This window comes from Mirounga leonina, unplaced genomic scaffold (genome assembly GCF_011800145.1).
Source record: "Mirounga leonina isolate KUSES-001 unplaced genomic scaffold, KU_Mleo_1.0 Mir_154, whole genome shotgun sequence".
In the NCBI taxonomy this organism is placed as follows: domain Eukaryota; kingdom Metazoa; phylum Chordata; class Mammalia; order Carnivora; family Phocidae; genus Mirounga; species Mirounga leonina.
The window spans coordinates 13,397,334-13,416,873 of NW_023270389.1; positions in this window are offsets into that span (position 1 = coordinate 13,397,334).

Here is a 19,540-nt window from a genome sequence, read left to right on the forward strand (position 1 = left end):
ATATAGCTTGACCTAAAGACATTAAGTGGACATATCAAAAGCACAATGGCAAAGCATCTGTCATAATCCTAAAGGCCAGTATTTAGTGCCTGCTTCTTACAGCCACACCCTGTATGATGCATTTTTCATGGATGAGTTTTTTTCATTTCTCTTAACATCCCTAAGTGTTTGGCTCTATTCCAATCACCATTTTATAGTTAAGGAGGCTGAAATTAGACAGGGGCAGCTCACAGAGGGCAGCATTTGAACCCAGAGCCCATGCCCCTAACAGTGATGCAGCCTTGAGGTCACAGCTGTGAGGTCCCAGAACCAGCATCTGATCCTAAGTTCTGGATATTCTAACTCGTCATGGCTGTTTTCCAAAAGAATGTTGGCCACCAGGCAATGCTAGCTCTGTGGTCTGCATGTGGCCTTCCGGTGACTGGGAAGGGAAACTGCAGAGCTGTGCTGGTGTTTTCCCGTTCTGTCACAGAGGATGACCTAGGGTCCTAGAGTGGGATGTTTGGGCACTGCCATGCAGGTCTTGGGGTAATGAAATGAGACCCTGTCACTTTTGGAGGCCTGGCTGGTGCCCCGGTGACAGCACGCTCGACCTTACCGCTTGCTGTGCTTTTATGGGCATGAGGATTGTAAATTACGCGGTTGCTTTCTGAGCCTTCTTACCTTCCTCCAACCTCCTCCACCGACCCTCCGTGTACCTGTCAGGCTTCACCAAAGATGCGCTAAATTCTAAATGGTGGAAATCTGACTCTGCATAACGGGTGGGTGAAAAAGGCCATGGAGCCTCATCCTCCCATTCAGAAGGCAGCCAACCTTGCCTGAGAAATACAAAGGGAAATGCCTGGGAGAAAAATCACAGAAAGAACATGTATTTCTATACTCATTTTTTCCTCTAAAAGTAAAACAAAGGAACTAAAATCAGATTAGTGTACTGTATTTCTTCTATTGTTTTTCCTGATGGGATAAAACCGATAAGCAATCTCTGAGATTGCTGTAGACACAGAACTCTTCTTTTTTTTTTTTTTTTTTTAATATTTTATTTATTTGACAGAGAGAGATACAGCGAGAGAGGGAACACAAGCAGGGGGAGTGGGAGAGGGAGAAGCAGGCTTCCCGCTGAGCGGGGAGCCCGATGCGGGCTCGATCCCAGGACCCTGGGATCATGACCCGAGCCAAAGGCAGACGCTTAACGACTGAGCCACCCAGGCGCCCCGACACAGAACTCTTCTTAATTTGAGCAGTTATTTTATATGGTAGACACCAGGGCAGGACACCTTTCGGTGATTTTACCAGGTCTGGGAAACCTCATTTGGGAAGACGAAAAGATGGAGAGAAGTTGGGTCAGGAGTACTGAAGTTGAGTCACACCACTGCTGACTTTCTGTGGAATATGATATTTGGGAGATTATGTTGGAAGATCTCAGAATTTATTTATCACATAAGAAGATTTAAGGTATTGTGACAGACGTTTCTTAACTATGTTATTATGATCCTGAACAAGACACTCTTCTGAGAACCTTATCTTTCTTCTGCATTAACATCTTAAAATTTTATATTCAAAGCAATAGGAGCCCAGTTTCAAAAGGGAATTTATATTTCTGACATATTTTGATAGCTAAGTATAAAATTCAATTTAAAATTCATGTATGCTGATCGGTGCAGAAATATATTTAATTCTCTAGAAAATTATCAATGTGTTGACATTCCCTCTTTGGATGTGTCACCACATGTTTTGATATAGGAAAAGGAACTGAGTATGATGGGCCAAGCCTTTAAATGACATTCTCATGAGCCACAAAGTGAAGAATAAGTTTGCTAAACTTTTCCAAAGCAAGGCTCAGAGCAGAGTGCACACTGAAACAGCAGATGTCTCATTGTCTTTCCTTGGTCCAAACCACATTGAGCCAAGTCACAATTTGTTTGAAAATGTTTGCAGTTTTCAAATTTTGCATTCCCTCCATGCTTTTAACAAAAGTGAGCATGCTCTTTCTATGAGCTTGTTAACAAAAAAAAAAAAAAAAAAAAAAAAAAGATACTATGTGTTTTAAATGAGTTAAGAGTTACTGGGTCAATGTTATTCCTTTCAATGTCTCTTCTTTGCCCTATTATTTTTCTTGATAAACCCCCCACACAAATTACACACACACACACACATTCATTCATTCATTCATTCACAGCATGGTCATGCCCATTTCCCATTTCTCTCATGCCTGGTCAATTACAACAATCTTTTGCTTGTTTTCTTACCTTCTGTTTCTCCATCTTCTGTGTTCACCTTTTCTTTTTGAATCCCGTTGTCTTTCATCTGCCCTCAGGGTCTTCCAGGTGTATTGAATGAGAAGACTAAAGGCGCTCTCCACATGGGTGGGAAGTGTTGGAAGAGATTGCAGTTAGAAGGTGGACAGAAAGGAGAGTCTGGGACTTTCTGTATTTGAGGTGCCAGTAGGACAAGCGTGTGGAAATAACTTCCAACACACAATTGTCGGTGTAGCTCTAGGTCTTGGAAGAGAGATTTTGTGTGATGAAATAAGGATTACACATGATAATTCAAAGTCCAGATGCAAACGTGATCACTAAAGAGGTCAAGTAAAAGGAAATAAGAACTGGTCGCAGAGTCGGTGCCCAATAAATATTTGCTGTTGGTGATGTCTTCCTTGGGAAATTTATTACCAGTGTGTCTCTTATGATTATCTGGCCTAAGTGTCAACAGTGTTTCGACAGTGTGGAGGGTGGGAAACTCCAGTGTGTGCAGAGCACATAGCAGGTGGAAAGGAAGTAATGGTTATTACTATTACCTGCAATGTTTCAATACTAGATCTTATGTAAAACAGAAACAATGTGTGTGGGGGGGGGGTGAAAGACGAACTATTTCTCTAGCCTTATAATGAATTAACTTCAAGATTTCCTTGGAGATGTACATAATCAATTACACATCTTAAAGGCTATTCTCAGTAGCTCCAGTGACATTCAAAATGGTTCTAGGCTGAAACAGACCTCTATGAATGCATAAAGGAATTTTCTGTCAATATTATTGTATGTCAAACAGAAAACCTCTTGATATGCGAGACAACTGGGACAAGAAAGGCATAAGCTGAAAATAAAATTTAAAATATTTTGCTGAGGTTGATTTTCCAATATGTTCTGTTTTGGAGCTCTGTTCCCTGGATATTTCATTCCCTTTTTCCTCTTTATATTACCACGAACTGAGATCCTCACAAACTTTGAGTCTCCTCCTATTGATTGCATGCTATCAATAAAATGTATTCTGAAGCCCATGGGCTTGTGAAAGTCTTAAATTTTTATTTTTGTGCATTCCTATAAACATAATAACATTCCTCTGCCTTCTCTGTTGTGAAATTGTCTCATGATGTTCCTCTGTAGGAATTTTTTCCATGGTAACTTTGAAAAATCACAAAGTGCTTGGAACGCATTACAATTGGAATATTTTTTGATGTGCCAGCAAACAACTTTCTAAAAAACTCAATCCATTAAATTAGATTCTGACATGTTCTAAGAAGGATCTGTATTAAATTTCATCTCATTTCTTACTCATCATTTTTTTGTTTTTTTTAGATTTGAGATCATCATGTAAAACCTTCTTTCTTGATTATTTTGTCCTATGACAATTCTGAAAATCTTCTCTTTTATAACTTCCTCCCCAACTTGCCTCCATAGACAATTCAATCCATCATTTCTGCCACTGTGTTTTGTACACATTTCTAATATTGCTCATGTATATTCTCTCATAATTAATGTTGGTTATTTATTTGTACTAGAGTGAAGACAGTGATTGTCTTATTCATCTTTGTATTTCTACAGAGTCTAATGCAATGCAGACATACCATAAACTCCCAGTAAATGTTGATTCAATGAATAAAGATTGACACACATTCAACCGGGGTATGTCATAAGGATTGTGGATTTCCAAAGAGTGGTTTGTTTACACATTCTTATCAATGCTGCCCTGGTTCTTTCTGTTTAATGTTAGAAACATCATGGACATGTCATAGATGGAATTTAATCTGTAAATAGTACCAGATCTTAGAGTAGATCTAAGTTTGGGGGCCACAGGGAGGATTCTGAGAATAAGTACTCTTAAGAGTGTGTCTTTATCTTGAACCCCTGAATGTTCATGAATAAGATACAACTTTATATCCTTGTTAAGTATGAAATGAAAGATGAAACGAAGTTAAGCAGAATCTTAATTATCAATAAAGGAAGCCTCCACACTGATAGCAGGCAGTTCATTTATTACATAGTTATATACAAAATGGCACTGGACTAAAAATTCCTTGCCGAATATTGAATTTTATAACATGCTGTAAAAATACAGGATTTTAACATTTCAATATGGCTTTTAAATAAATGTTATTAATTAAAGCTGAGAAAAAATTTCAGGCTTGTCTTCAATTCAACAAGTGTTTGTTGAATACTTACTATGTATTAGACACTCTTCTAGGTACTTGGGACATAGCAGTGACCAAACCTTCTGTTCTTAAAACTTACACTAAATCTATATTCATCTGCCCCTGGAGAAATATGAACCAAATAGTAGTTTGCGTTCTAAATAAGTTAATACTATAATATACTGTTTGCATTTTTCTAATATATTTGTGTGATCATCTGGATTTCATATGAAAGGAAGAATGCATGAGTTCCTTTTTGTATTCATTCCCAATAGTTGAGACTGACAAGTTTCAAAGGCGTCTCCTAGGAAGATTCCAGTGATGGTTTGGTGAATTCCCAATTAGGATGATTCTCTACTCTACTTTCTGATTTACTGTTTTACTTTCCTAGAATCACTGTTCATTGTTTTCAACAAATAGTTTTATCTAGGTACATATTTAGGTGATATGTTGAAGTTTTAATATTTTATTTTAGGATAAACAAACACAGAGAATTGGTCCAGGTCCAAGGATAGGGAGAAATAAGAAGAAAACATCTTACCTCTGGTCGTTAGTGTAAATCCAGTTGTCTGTACATTATAGGGAATTAGTCGCTTTTTAGAAAGAGCTTTTAATTGCTTAATCTAAGTAATGTGGGCAATGGCATACGTGTTTTATTTTAGGGTCTATCTAGCCCACTCAGAAAATGTAATGGACCTAATTTTCATTTAGTATAGGTCTGTGCAGTTCCTAAAACATCTAAATGGCTATTAATTTAATCAGGTAATTTAACTATAGCTCCAGAAAAGGCCACCAGCTAGTTGTCACGCAATGATTATGAGGATGACATTTCTATCCCATGATGCCAGAGGCAGACTTTGATACATCATTTTCTTTTTGAAGGTTAAACTCAGATAACCTGCCTTTGGCATTTAATTAGCTACATATTAAACACTCTTTTAATAATAAAATGATTAAAAATTTTATTGCTTCTCAAATGAGGCCCTTTTAGATAGATTTAATGACTTGGTTCGAGCTCTGTAGTTTGTGAACCAAACCTTACATAGGCCACTGTGTAGTAATGATATGCTTTACAGCTTGCAAAATCTGTATTTTATTCAAATGATGGCCATAATCATTTTGGATAAAACTTATAATGCTTTCTTCTGTATTTTTAAGTCTAACTGTTAAATGTCATTGGAAAGTAACCAGAAACTCATTGATTCAAAATTTTCAGAAATTGTCCAATTTGAGATGAATAAAGAGACCATGAAGTCTGCTTAATGTGCTGAATCTTATATACTAATTGTTTACCCTTTGAAAAATATTTGTCATCATTGAATACCTGCAAAAAAAAAACTATTGTAGAAATGATGGAGAAGTGTGAGTGGACTGCAAATCCCCATCCAGATTTTCAGTTAATATTAGCTGTTTAGTGAAAACGGTCATCAAGAGACCATTCCTTGTTCATCCTCAGCATGCCTTGGGCGAGGTGGGGGGGGAGTTAAAATATCTGTAAAATAGATTAAAGAGACAGAATGATGTCGCACAAGAACATGGAGTAACTCCAGCCTGAATAGAAGTGAGCACTTTAGCTTAACTCTTTTTAAAAGTTTTTGTTTAATTTTGAATTTTATTTTTTGTCTATGCATTTTATTTTCTGTATATGCCGTGGCTTTTCGTGCTCACTTCAATGAGCTTTGGCAAAAGCGTACACCCACACCACCACCATCTCAATCAAGCAATTTTCCAGAAGACTTCCCCAGGCATTCTTTCTAATCCACTTCCCACTGCTGCTGAACTATTTTGAGTTCTCTCTCCACAACTTAGTTTTGCTTGTTTTACAACATTACGTAGATGTAACCATATAGCTTCTCTTGCTTATCACATTACTTTTGAGATTTATTCAAGTTTTTGTGCATATTGACAGTTTGTTGCTTTTTACTGCTGTAGTATTTCATTGTGTGACTATCCATTCACCTGTTGATGGAGGTTTGGGTTGTTTCTAGTTAGTTACTACTATTACTAAAGCTATAAATGTTCTTTTATAATTCTTTTTTGAATATATGCTCTTACTACTATTGAGTAAATATCTAAGAGTGGCATCATTGGGTCATTATAATACTTGCATGTTTAACTGGAGGAGAAATTGTCAATACCTTCCTTCACTTTTGATGTAGCTGTCAATAAACTTGCATCCACTTCTTTTATCTTGGAAAGATAAAAGTATTCAGTGAATAATATCCAGTGCAATGAATGATGCAAGGGTGTTTAGAATCTTAATGGTGATTTTCTTCTGTCTGTAGATGTAGAACTTCTCTTTTTGGTGATTTGATAGATTATCAATATCAACAGATTATTGCTTTTATTTCACATTTAAGGTAAATGTGGATCTTGTTCTTTGGGATTTGGTTTGTTAGAGAAAATAAGGGGAAAACTCACAAACACACAAACTGTCAATCAAATTAAGATGAGTATTTTAGAAGAGACCCCTGTAACTTTGTACATTAAGGAAACATATATGTTGTAGACAGCAATAATTTTGGCCATTAGGATCTGTAGTCAGCAATGTTACCAAATAACATTAGAAAATCTTGTTTCTTCTTGCCTTAGAATCCAAGATAGCTGGCTAAAATTATGAAAATCTCAATCTTCCTTTAACTTCTTCGGTGTAGTTGATTGAATTAAGTGAGGTCCCATGAAAAGATTTTTTTCCCCCACACTAGATTTGTTATTGTAAACTTCCTCTGACTTGTGGGTGTGGATTCCCAACATCCTTGAATCTAAGGAGAGCACTTCAAATGACTGACTTTCTAGTATTTTGTAGTCATTTCCTCTAAATTCTGTGCTAGTTTCCCTCTTGATAAATTGTACATTTGGGTTTCTCAGGCCAAGGAAGATCAAGTTTTTATAAAGATAGTCAATAACTAAATGTACATTTTTGTGTTTAAAAATTATGATTTTACCAGAGAATAGGTATTTGTTGCAGAAAAATTAGAAAATGCAAATACGCAAAAAAGAAAAACTAGTTGTAATTCTGCCATACACAGCCATTAATATCACAGTGAATATTCTTTCAGTTTTTTATGCATATGTACATATATATACTTTTTAAAAATAGTAATTATTTACAAAATAACCTATTTTATTACCAAAATATAAAAATATCTCTGTAGTCAGTATTACTTACAAAATAATTTTAAATATTTGAATAATACCCTATTATATCATAGTTTATATAACCAATCTCAAACTGTTGGACATTTATGTTGTTTATAATTTTATTTTCTTATACACAGTGATGAAGTAAACTTCCATGTAGACAAATAATTTTATACATCTTAAATTTTTCCCTTGGGATAAGTTTCTATAAATAGAATTGTACAATTAATAGATATTCATAATAAAGGTTTTTGCTTGGCAAATTATTTTCATAAAAGGAGCAAGCAGACTTGAACATAACTATTCTACCACCAATCCTTGTTACTCACTTTTAACTTTTTATGGAGCATTTGTTAATTACAGTACAAAAATCTTGAGTAGTTTTGTGATCTATGGAAATATCCTTGACCTTTGACCTGTGAAAAAAACATCATTATAGTTTGGCTCCAACAACTGAGGGTAGATTTTTGTTTACATGGGACTTTTATCTTTAGTGTAAGTGTAGACTTAAGGTCTTTCAGTGGAAACTAATCAATTTTGAGTCAAATGAAATTGGTCTGTCTTCATAAAGTATTTTATTTTAACTTTACTCTTAATAACTTGCACCCCCGTTCTGAAGATCCAGAGTTGTACTGCCCAACAAGGTAGCCATTAGCCACATGTGGCTAGCCACCTGAAAGATGGCTACTCAGAATCGAGACTTTTTATTAAAAAAATGTAAAATGCCACATTAGTAATTTTTATATTGATTACATAATGAAATGATAATATTGGGGATATATGGAGTTAAATAAACCATAATATTAAAGTGAATTTTACCTGTTTCTTCTTACTTTTTTTCGACATGGTTATTAGAAAATTTTAAATCACCATATGTGGCTCCCATTTTATTTCTGTTGGACAGAGTTCATCTACATGTATAGTCCCCTCATACAGAAAATATAAAACAAGTGTCTCTACATGTTAATTATGTTTTCGTGGTTATGGAAACCATGATTAATGGATGGGGGTTCCAGTAGGTCTACAAAGGTCCCTTCAACTTGATGTCTGATAAGTGAGGAAATCCCGCGAGGAGAAATCTCATACCCGCCTGGAGCATCTGGGCTCTATGCATGGCAGACCAGTTCTTCCTAGTAACATTACTCTCCCTGCAAAAGTTCTGAATTGTTGAAAGGGCTGGTGACATCAGTTTTCACAAGGTAAATGGATAAAGTGAACAGCATTCTGTTCTAGATTCTCTCTGTTTCCAATCTTGATGATCATTTCACATACTCATAACTTCACATTTATCCTCATGCCGTCTCAACACAAAAGACAGGAGTGACTTCAAGCAAAGGACTAAGGCTACCCGGAGGCAACTAGAGACATGAAGTGAGGCAACTAGACATATGGAATTTGTGGAGGTATGGCCTGTAACTTCAGAACGCAATAGAGCATTGAGGCATAAAACATTCTGCAAAAAGAACAAACAACAACCACTGGTAGATAAATGATTGAATAATTCAGATTAGGCAATTGACTTGAGGCCTTCATATAATTGTCCCCTTGTGTGTGTAGACACTGCCAACTATATAAGATCACCCAATTAGAGAATGGTAACACCAATATTGCAACACGAGCAGTGTGGTTTGGAGCCTGCACTCTTGATCACTAAAATATACTGAAATAAATATCTTCTAAATGAATGAATGGATGAATACATGCTCATTATGCAGGACAGGATTTGCCATCACATTATTATCGTTAAATCTTCCTTCAAATAAAGATACTGATCTCCAGGAACCAAAGATCTCCCTAGAGGAACAATTTGAACCAATTTTGGGATATGGTAGAACAAACAGGCATCTGGTATTTGTTTAGCATACATAGGCAATTTTGGACAACATTCGCCATGTCTCTAGGAAAGGGTGAGGTTGAAATATATAGCAACCCAAACCAGGCAGCAAGGTGCAGTGATATGGAAGCCATATCTTGGAGAAGAATGGTTCATGCTTTGGAGAGTCAGGACAGTAGAGAGTATGCACATCGATTCAGGCACCAGACTTCCAGCTCTCTCCCCTATGACACCTAAGGCAAGCCACTAACCTTTTTGAGCTTCAGTTTCTTTTTCTAAATAATAATAATAATATTAGTCCTTACTTCCTAGGTTGTTGTGAGAACCAACATAGAAATAGATGCGTGTGAAGCAGTAAGCATCGTGCCAGCTCCACAGCACGTAAGTGAGTGTCTGGCGTGTTGTTGGTGCTGTGGCTCTCAGTCTCAGTTCTATACACTTCTGAGAGCTCTTTATTGTATTATACTGCCCCATTCTTTTCGGTTTTCTCTCTAAAGAATTGTTAAGTAGCCCTCATGATTTAGTCAGCCTTGAGGAAGAGGTTTATTATAAAAACAGATGCTCCTCATCAGGTTGGCTCTGAAGGTCACTTGCTTTTTTCTCAAGGCAGGGGTTGTCCAGAAGGCCAGGCAGCATTTCCTCCAACTTTCTCTTGGCTTGGATCAAGTTGCTTCAGTATACGAGCATCTCTCCCTTTCCATCCAACTCTACTTGCCTCCAAGCTATAAACTGGCTTTGGAAAATATGTTTTTCTACAGGTCCATAGGAAGGGGAAAAGATAGACTTAGTTTTTCACGATCCCAGCAGTGCCTCTCTCTGGGATAAAGCTAGGTTATTTGTTTTCCAGAGCATTAGGAGGGCTATTAGTGTAAGTGCATTGATATACTCTTCTAGTCAACAAACATTCCCAGCCAGGGACATTATGGATCCTGGTAAGATACAAGCCAAATGTATATTTAATGACTGGGTCCATAATTTTAGTTTCCAGTATGACATCTATAAACTAAAAATGTTTATTAAAGTCAATATGAAACCTTTTTCTGTTGAAGTCTGATGATTGACTGGATTTGTATATGGCAAATAAACAAAAGACAGCTACTTTTTAATGTGAACACTAGGATTGGTTAAGTAAATGATAATACATCCATACAATGGAATATGCTACAGCCATTAATGAGGCAGTCTTGGGAATGTATTTATAGAAATGTAAAGTTGTTCACCCTATGTTCTTAACTGAAAAAAGGCAAATTATTAAACAGTACACTTTCAGGTTTTCAGAAAACCACCTGAATATCTAGGCACCAAAGTATTAATGATTATTAATTTAAGGTAGCAGGAAATGGGAAATTTTTATTTTGTGTGTTTTTAAAACTGTTCTCCTTCTTATGCAGTGAAAGTAACATGTCTATGATTTATGAAATACATGTTAAATCAAGCTATACTACACAAATACAATGAATTCTGTAGCGAACCATTGATAATTTTAGTTGATTATATTTATTTGTGAACATTTTGTTCTCTTCAAAAAATAGAACAAAAATTAGTATGAATGAATCATTCAACAAGTACTGGAATTTTTTGAGTGCCTAGTGCTTGTGAGGTGCTAATTGTATAATATTAACCCTTACAGGATAAGTATTATTATGTCCATTTTACTGATAAGGAACCTGAATTCAGAGAAATTAAAGGACTTGCACAAGTCCACAATAACAGAACAAGGACTCAAACCTCAGTCTCATTCTACCACTGCAACCTACTTCTCCAAATGAGGACCAGAGGAATCAAATCATTTTTTCACTGTCTCAGCTAACATGTTGCAGATCTATGAACTAAACCTGGGTCTTGCTGACCCCAAAGCCCAAGCTGCCTCTGCTACACTGCTCTGTCTTCATGTTTGCTGATGTCCTATGGCCAAAGCCAGTCATGGCCACATCCAGAGGCAACATAGGAAGAAACTAACACAGGCCTGGATATTGGGAGGTGCGATTCCTTGGGGGTCATTAGTATACAATCTACAAAACTAAGGAAGTGTCAGAGAAAAGTAACTAAAATTGTTAAGGACATGAGTTGGGAGAAAATTCTCTGTAATAAGATTGTTAAAATTTCAACTCTGAAAAGGAACATGAAGACAATAATGTGGGCAAATAAATCTGAGCATCTTTATAAAGCCAGAAATACTATAAAGAGAAGCTACCATTTGAAACTAAGTCTAAATAAATTTCAAACAAATTTTTAAAATTATTTATAACTTCAGTTGTCTAATAATTAAGTCGGGGGATTCAGGATTCTATGAAGAAGCCCTTGAATGAAATACAAATTGTTCAAGAAAGAATGTAAAAAATTCATGTATGTTAGAACTATAAGTAGGATTTAGGATAAGTGATGGTTTCCAAAAATCATCAAAATCATTTTGAGGAACTTTGAAGCATGTATACCCAGGGCTCCAAAACCAGAGATTTTACTGTTTAAGTGGATAAAACATGTCAGGTCCCTACTTTCTCAAATCTTGTACTAACCCCCAAATTCCATCCTTCCCTAAATTTCTAAAGTGCTATGATTTTTCAGAAGAGGACTAGACCTTCAATATTTTTTTAAAGCATAAAACTTTCTCATAAGAGGTACTGCTTGTGTAAACTTTGGGCAAGATAATGCATTTTTCTCAAACAACTTCTCACTGTATCCCCATCCTTAATCTGGAAAATGTGGATAAAAATAACCAACTTCATAGGGGTTTTGGTAAGAATTAAATGAAACAATCCATAAATAGTCCTTAGCAAGCCTTGCATGTACTAAGGGCTCAATAAATGGTAACAATTACCGTTGTTACCAACAATTTGTTACTAATAGTGTCTATGTTGGTGATGGACTACTTGAATGGATGGGCCCTAGTTTGGTCTAAGTAAGGCAGTTCCTGTTCCTATGATTTTGCAGTGTTGAAACCAGTAAGAAAAGAAGAGGATTTACTCTTGAGGTAATATAGTTACCCGTGTGCTTGAAATCTGCATCAAAGTAGAACTATCTGTACACAATTGGGAGGTAGCTAACAGGACATAGGGTGTGCCAGGGAAATAATGATAGTAATGATAATAATAATTCTCACTGTTCCAGGTATTTATGTATAGTATCTAGCTTCAGTCCTACATCAGCCTATTAAAAATATGCTACTATTTTCATTTTACAGAGGAGGATACTGAGATTTGGAGAGGTTAATGTCCTTGCCCACAGTCAACTTGTAAGAAAAGCCAGTATTCCAGCTTTCTGTTCCCTCAGTCAGACATAGACTTGAAAATCTAGTTAAAGATGGGAATTTTACATTCATTATTATTGTTGTCTCCTCAAGTTTTTTTTTAAAGATTTTATTTATTTATTTATTTGAGAGAGAGAGGAGAGAGAGAGCAAGCGGGGGGAGGGAGAAGGACAAGCAGACTCCATGCTGAGCGTGGAGCCTGACTCAGGGGGCTCCATCTCACCACCCTGAGATCATGAGCTGAGCTGAAACCAAAAGTCAGATGCTTAACCACCTGAGCCACCCAGGTACCCCATCTCCTTAAGTTTTTATTGAGGGAATGAATGGTACACTTTGGAAGTGTTCAGTTTTGAAATTGCTTTCACTAAGAGATTGCGTTCCATCTTTCTCTCTCAAATAGGCTGACTTTTCTAAGGGCTTGTGTATTCTTGCAGCTCATTTCTCAACAAGGTATTAATGGGGATCCTTTGGGCAATTTAGGAAACAACATATCAGAGAGATTTGTGGTGGTGAGGAGGACATGGTCACTTCAGGGAATTTTCTGTGTGTTCTTCTTTCTCTAGACTTTTGGATGACTCACAGCTTTGTCCAAGGAGGCAACAGCTATTTGCAACCCTACTTTGTCAATGAAACCTTTTGCATTAAAACCTTCAAACTTACCTTCAACTGAAGACACGTGCAACATTTCAATCCTTTAATATTGCTATAGAGTCGTCCTATTTTTCTTGCCTCTAGCTGTCTCTTTTGCTACATTCTTATCTAATAAGATTTATTCGAGTAGAATATTTACAGTACTCTTACCCAAACCAATTTTCTTTCCTTCTTTTTACTTCCCCTCTGTATGATTGGGGGGGATGGTTAGCTCTTTATAAATTTCTGTACACTCTGAGGGGCTCTGGGGGGCGGGGCAAAGACTCCAGATACTGCCCATGAATCTCAGTTTGAGTGAAAATCTAGGGATAGAGTGCAAAGGGGAGATTTTCTACTTTTTCATCCATTTCTGTACTTCGCTGAACAGGAAGGAAGCCTCCAAATGCTAGCAGATCAGGAGATACACATTTTTTTTTCAGGTCACATACTCATTAGAGGAGAGTGACATCCCGGCAAAAACATCCCCAAACACACAGCTCTTGTGTTGGGATTGTCCTACCAGTGGTCATTCCCTTCCAATCTCAAACGATCCCAGCCCTGGAGCAAAGAGTGCCCCTCTGCACAGGGTTGTGCCAGTTGAAATTGCCTCCCAGCTGTGGCATAACAGGGGCATCGATCCTCATCTGTTCCCCACCACTGAATTCTCCACCATGCACTAAAAACAAGAAGCACACCCTCTGACACCAGGGGGACCTGGCTTTTAGAAGTAAGATTGAATAGCTATTAGAAGGGGTGACGGGTATAACCTAACACTGTACTGAGAAGCCATGGTAATGAAGTAACGCTGAATCGTCGGGTGGTAGACGCGGAAGGTTCCTTAAGCATCATCCTGGCCAATCCCTTGACTTTACAGGTGAAAAACCCCAGGTCCAAAGAGGTTAATTGACTTATCCAAGGTCATGTTGTGAATTATTGTCCTTTTGTTGTTCCAGGTCACCCTTAAACAAAATGTTTTTTCAAGGTTTCTAAGAGTTCAGAGTTCATAGCCCATCAGTTATAATAGTTTGAAATGCTTCCCTTTAGGACTCATTCATTTGCCAGTATAGAATGGGAACCTAACAATGAATGTGTCCACATATTATAGGTGGATTAAAAAAGGTTCCCACTCTTAAATATCTTAAACTTAATTGGGGATTGAAGAAATATCAGCATCAACAGGAGAAATGAAAGGCCTGAGGTATGTATGTAAATGCTGTATGTAAAGAGAATTCTATTGAGCAGGTGTCTTAAGCTTTGTCTTGAGGAAATTGACAGCCATGGATTTGTATTAATATACAGAGGGCCATTAACTTATTAAGTATTGTGAAGTAAAAGTGTTAAATAGGAATTTATACCTTATGATCTATCATCTCTACATATACCACTGAAGTTTTCTAGACATTTCAGTGGCCATTCACATCACTGAGAATGTTCTTATGACCCACAAACAAAATCCATTCGAATCTCAGCTCCTTGAAGCATAGCTTCCTCTCTTGATCCCGGTTCCCTTGTCTTTAATATAAAGCGGTCAGATCAGATGACCTTTAAGGTCCGTACAAATTTTCTCCTTCTATGCTCCCTTGCTTAATGAGTGACCAAAAACAAAATGCAAAACACGCCCGATGTTCTAGCAGATTTACATGTGGATCTGAGAAAAGTCCTGACTCACCTCAATCATTTTAAGTTATTGTCTGAGTGGTGACATCACTGAGAATTTTCTATGAAATTCTCCAACTGGGATAACTGCTTTTGGAGCTGTGCACGGTCGACCTTGTCTTTCAAGGACAGATTTGGGTGAATTAATTATCATGAAGTTCACTGGGCAGAACCATATTTTAGGATCAGAACCATCAGACTCAAGTTACACAGGCCTAACAGTTTAACAGATGTAACACACGTCTGACGATTCTTACCAAACTGGCTAGTCCCTTTTGTCTGCCCCTCAACATGATCGTCAAAGGTAAATAAGCACTCAGTGTCCATATCAACTGTTCTGTGTTTGCTGCTACAAAATTGTTTCTAAGCGCACGGCATCATTAGTCACCTCTGATAGCCTCAAGCCAACAGTAAGCATTTAAATAGTTCTTGTGAATGCTAAAACTCAGATTTACAGGTGCCAGATACCACCAGGGTCTCAAATACTTTTTTAAAAATGATTTTATTTATTTGCCAGAGAGAGAGAGCACGAGCGCACAAGCAGGGGGAGCGGCCGGCAGAGGGAGAAGCAGGCTTCTCACTGAGCAGGGAGCCCGATGTGCTCCCAGGACCTTGGGATCAGGACCTGAGCCGAAGGCGGACACTTAACCAACTGAGCCACCCAGGTGTCCCATTTCAAATACTTTTAAACAACCTTGGCCAATGCAGCTTTGGCCCAGTGATAACAGCTCAAACTGTTTGAATGCCACCTATGGACCAGGAACCACCCTAAATGTCTCGCATATATCATCTCATTTAATACTCCCAATAATCTTGTGGGGTAGGTATTGTTATTATCTCCAATATTCAGATAAAGAAACTGAAGATTTAGAAGGTCAAGTAGGTTGCCTAGGACACATCTAGAAAACAGTATAGCTGGGATTTGAAACCCGTGCATGGGCAATACATTAATTGCTATACAGTATTGCCTTCTGGCTTGCAATATTCCAGAAGACAGATTATTTTTTTTTTTAAGATTTTATTTATTTATTTGACAGAGAGAGACACAGCGAGAGAGGGAACACAAGCAGGGGGAGTGGGAGAGGGAGAAGCAGGCTTCCCGCTGAGCAGGGAGCCCGATGCGGGGCTCGATCCCAGGACCCTGGGATCATGACCTGAGCCGAAGGCAGACGCTTAACGACTGAGCCACCCAGGCGCCCCAAGACAGATTATTTTTAACTGGCTTTGAGAAATATACTTATGTAGGAGGCTCATATGGGTGCAGGTTAAGTGGCGTGTGTGATGGCGGTGGGGTTGGGGGTGAGGGGAATCATCAATTTTTACTGACTTTAGCTAATTGTATTTAATTTGACTCTTTCCAGGATTTTTGCCGAGGGCACATTTTGGGGACCTGCAGTATCACTGGAAGCAGAAGCGTTGGTGCGAGGCTTAGGCTGCACCCTTCCTTCAGAACCTTCACTGGCAGACACGAGCATTATTTAAATTTCTGATCTGCAGTGTTGTATGAAATACTGTTAGGAACTCTGTGCTTTAGGATCTGTGGAATATCAACACACTTCCAAGCCTAAATCTAAAGTGATGGTGCTTAATAATTTATATGACCACATCTCCCCCCACCCCGCCCCCCGCCCCAGTGTTAAAAATAATGAAATAGCGGACCGACGCTCTCAGAGAATGTAACAAGCCAATTTATGATTCTAATTCTCTGTTTGGTCACCTGAAATATACTATTTTAGCAGCTTTATGCCTTTCGCAGGTATTTCTTAAAAGCAATTCCTACTTGCATTACGGTTCTGTAAATGTTTTGGCTTGAAAGAGAAAATGTGTCCTTCAAACAAGTTTATTTCTTTCCGGGCTACTTCTGTATGTGAATTCCTCGTGGTGACTACCCCGTGTTTTCTGTTATCACCTTCTCAGGGTTCAATTCATTACCCCTGTTCATTATTCAATTTGTTGGGCTTTGAGCACCTGAATAATTGAAAGCTATGCAAGTATTATAAATTACATTGTCCACACTCGTAATCCCCGTTTTAGAGTTTATAGCTTCACTGTAAAAATTCACTGTGTTGGAACCTTACATACAAGGTCTTATATTGAAAACAAATTAATTTATAAATACATTTTTTTCCTTCCCCAAACTCAATATTTATCAAATCTTAGATTTTTCAGTTATGGTTTTTATGGCTTTTACTGCCACAGCAAGACCAATGAAAAGAATGTCTTACATGATCACTATTTCATTCTTTTTTTGCAACAAATATTTATGGAATGACTATTCCTTTGACAGTGGGGGGCTGGGGCGAGGTCAGCCTATTCTCTCCGGAGATGAGAGGGAAAGCAGCCTTTTCAGCCTGGGCTCCCATCTCCTGATGGCACTCCTAAAGCAAAACACAAGAACAACAACAACAAACAACACCCCAAAACAAATCCTCAATGGCCCTGGCTCAGTAACCTTTGCCCCCTGGCTCTCCTTGGTCCACTAAGGGCCATAAGGATTGGAAGATTCTCTTGCTTCCCCTAGGGGCAGGTAGTTGCTTTTTGCCCTACAAACGAATATCGACATACATTTTTCAATGAGAATAAAAGACCTATGCTTTAAAACTTTAAAAAGAAAAGGGAAAAGGTTTACAGAAAAGAACACGTGGGGGGATGTTGGTCCTACCTGGAAAGTGCTAGAGCAGGAAGAAAGGCTGCAGGAAAAAGTCTTGTGCCTGCAAATCTGGTGGGGGTTTTCACTTCATCAGGACTGCCTCTGCATTGCTAATTGATTAATTTATTGATTGGTTAACCACACTAAAAATAGCTTTACCATTCCCCCCTCCAATTATAAAAGCAGTACTCACCATTCTCCTTGTAAGAGCTGAAGCAATGGACAAAGGCATAGAGTAGAACGTGAAAATCACCTGGAAATGAATTTGTTGGGCATGAGTTTTGGAGCACGTATTCTGTACCACTCGGGTCTCGGTGAATAGTGGTGAGCAATACAGATGTGGCTCCTGCACTTGGTTAGCATAAGACTGGTAAAAGACACAAATAATAAACAAGAAAGCAAACACATGGGCGCCTGGGCGGCTCAGTCATTAAGCGTCTGCCTTCGGCTCAGGTCATGATCCCAGGGTCCTGGGATTGAGCCCCGCATCGGGCTCCCTGCTCAGTGGGAAGCCTGCTTTTCCCTCTCCCACTCCCCCTGCTTGTGTTCCCTCTCTCGCTGTGTCTCTCTCTGTCAAATAAATAAATAAAATCTTAAAAAAAAAAAAGAAAGCAAACACATGAGTATATATTACACTTTTATAAAGGCTGAGAACAGAGAATCATGATGGAAAATCAACAGGAGAGGTACTCCTTAGGTCAGGCTCTTAGAGACAGTCTTTCCCAAGAAGCAGCATTGCAAAGGAGAGCCTTCCAAACTGTTTTTGCATGTTTACATTTAGACATTTTTATTTTTTACAAAAATATAGATGCACATTGTTTTGCAACTTGCCTGTTAGTGTAAATCTTCCAGGTAAATAAATACAGATTGAGAATATTGTATTGTATGAATATATCATAATCTTGAAAACTCAATCTCCTATTGATGGATTTGACTTTTTTTTCTTTCATATGCATTGCTGAACTGGACTTCCTTTGATATATCCCATGGAGCATGTTTACCATTCTTTCTTAGCATAAATATATAGAAATGTAATTTCTTTTTTTTTATTTCTTTTTTTTAGATTTTATTTATTTATTTGACAGAGAGAGACACAGTGAGAGCAGGATCACAAGCAGGGGGAGAGGGAGAGGGAGAAACAGGCTTCCCGCGGAGCAGGGAGCCTGACGCGGGGCTCGATCCCAGGACCCTGGGATCATGACCTGAGCCGAAGGCAGACGCTTAACGACTGAGCCACCCAGGCGCCCCTAGAAATGTAATTTCTAAGTCAAAGAGTACACTAAGTGTTTTGATACATGTTTCAAAATACCATATGGAAGTTTGTACCCATATATACTCCCTGCAGCATCAAGTTCAAGTGTGAGGCAGAATAGAAGTATAATTTCAGAGGGTGAGCTTTGGAGTTTGGTTGCCTGGGTACAAATCTCAGGTCCAGCACTCATGAGCTGTGTGACTTTGGGCAAGTTACATTACCTCCCAATGTCTGTTACCTCATCTAGAATGTGGGCATGATAATTTATGGGCTTGGTGTGAAGATTGACTGACATAACCTATATTAAGCATGGAACCACGTGGCATTTATTAAATGCTCAGTAAATATTAGGTATTATTATTATTTACCCCATCCACTTGTCAGTACTGGGCATTATCATTTTTCTAAATTTTTAATATTTTTAGTATAAAAATAATGCACATGTATGGTAAAGAAAGTCTCAAACTATGTCAAAGGATACTGACATGACTAGTCCTCCTTCGTCTGCTATTCCACTCCCCAGAGATTACCACTTAGACTTTTAAAACTGTCACTGTAACTCTAAATTAAATGCCTGTATGTGCCATTCCCATATGTCAATTTTAGACAAAATCTCCAGCCAGGCCGCCACAAAAGAGAGCAATTTCTCTTCCCTTCTCCCTAGATCCACAAATTTTTTTGCTTATTTTCCAGCTCATCTAAAAATAGCACTTCAAATCAAGTGT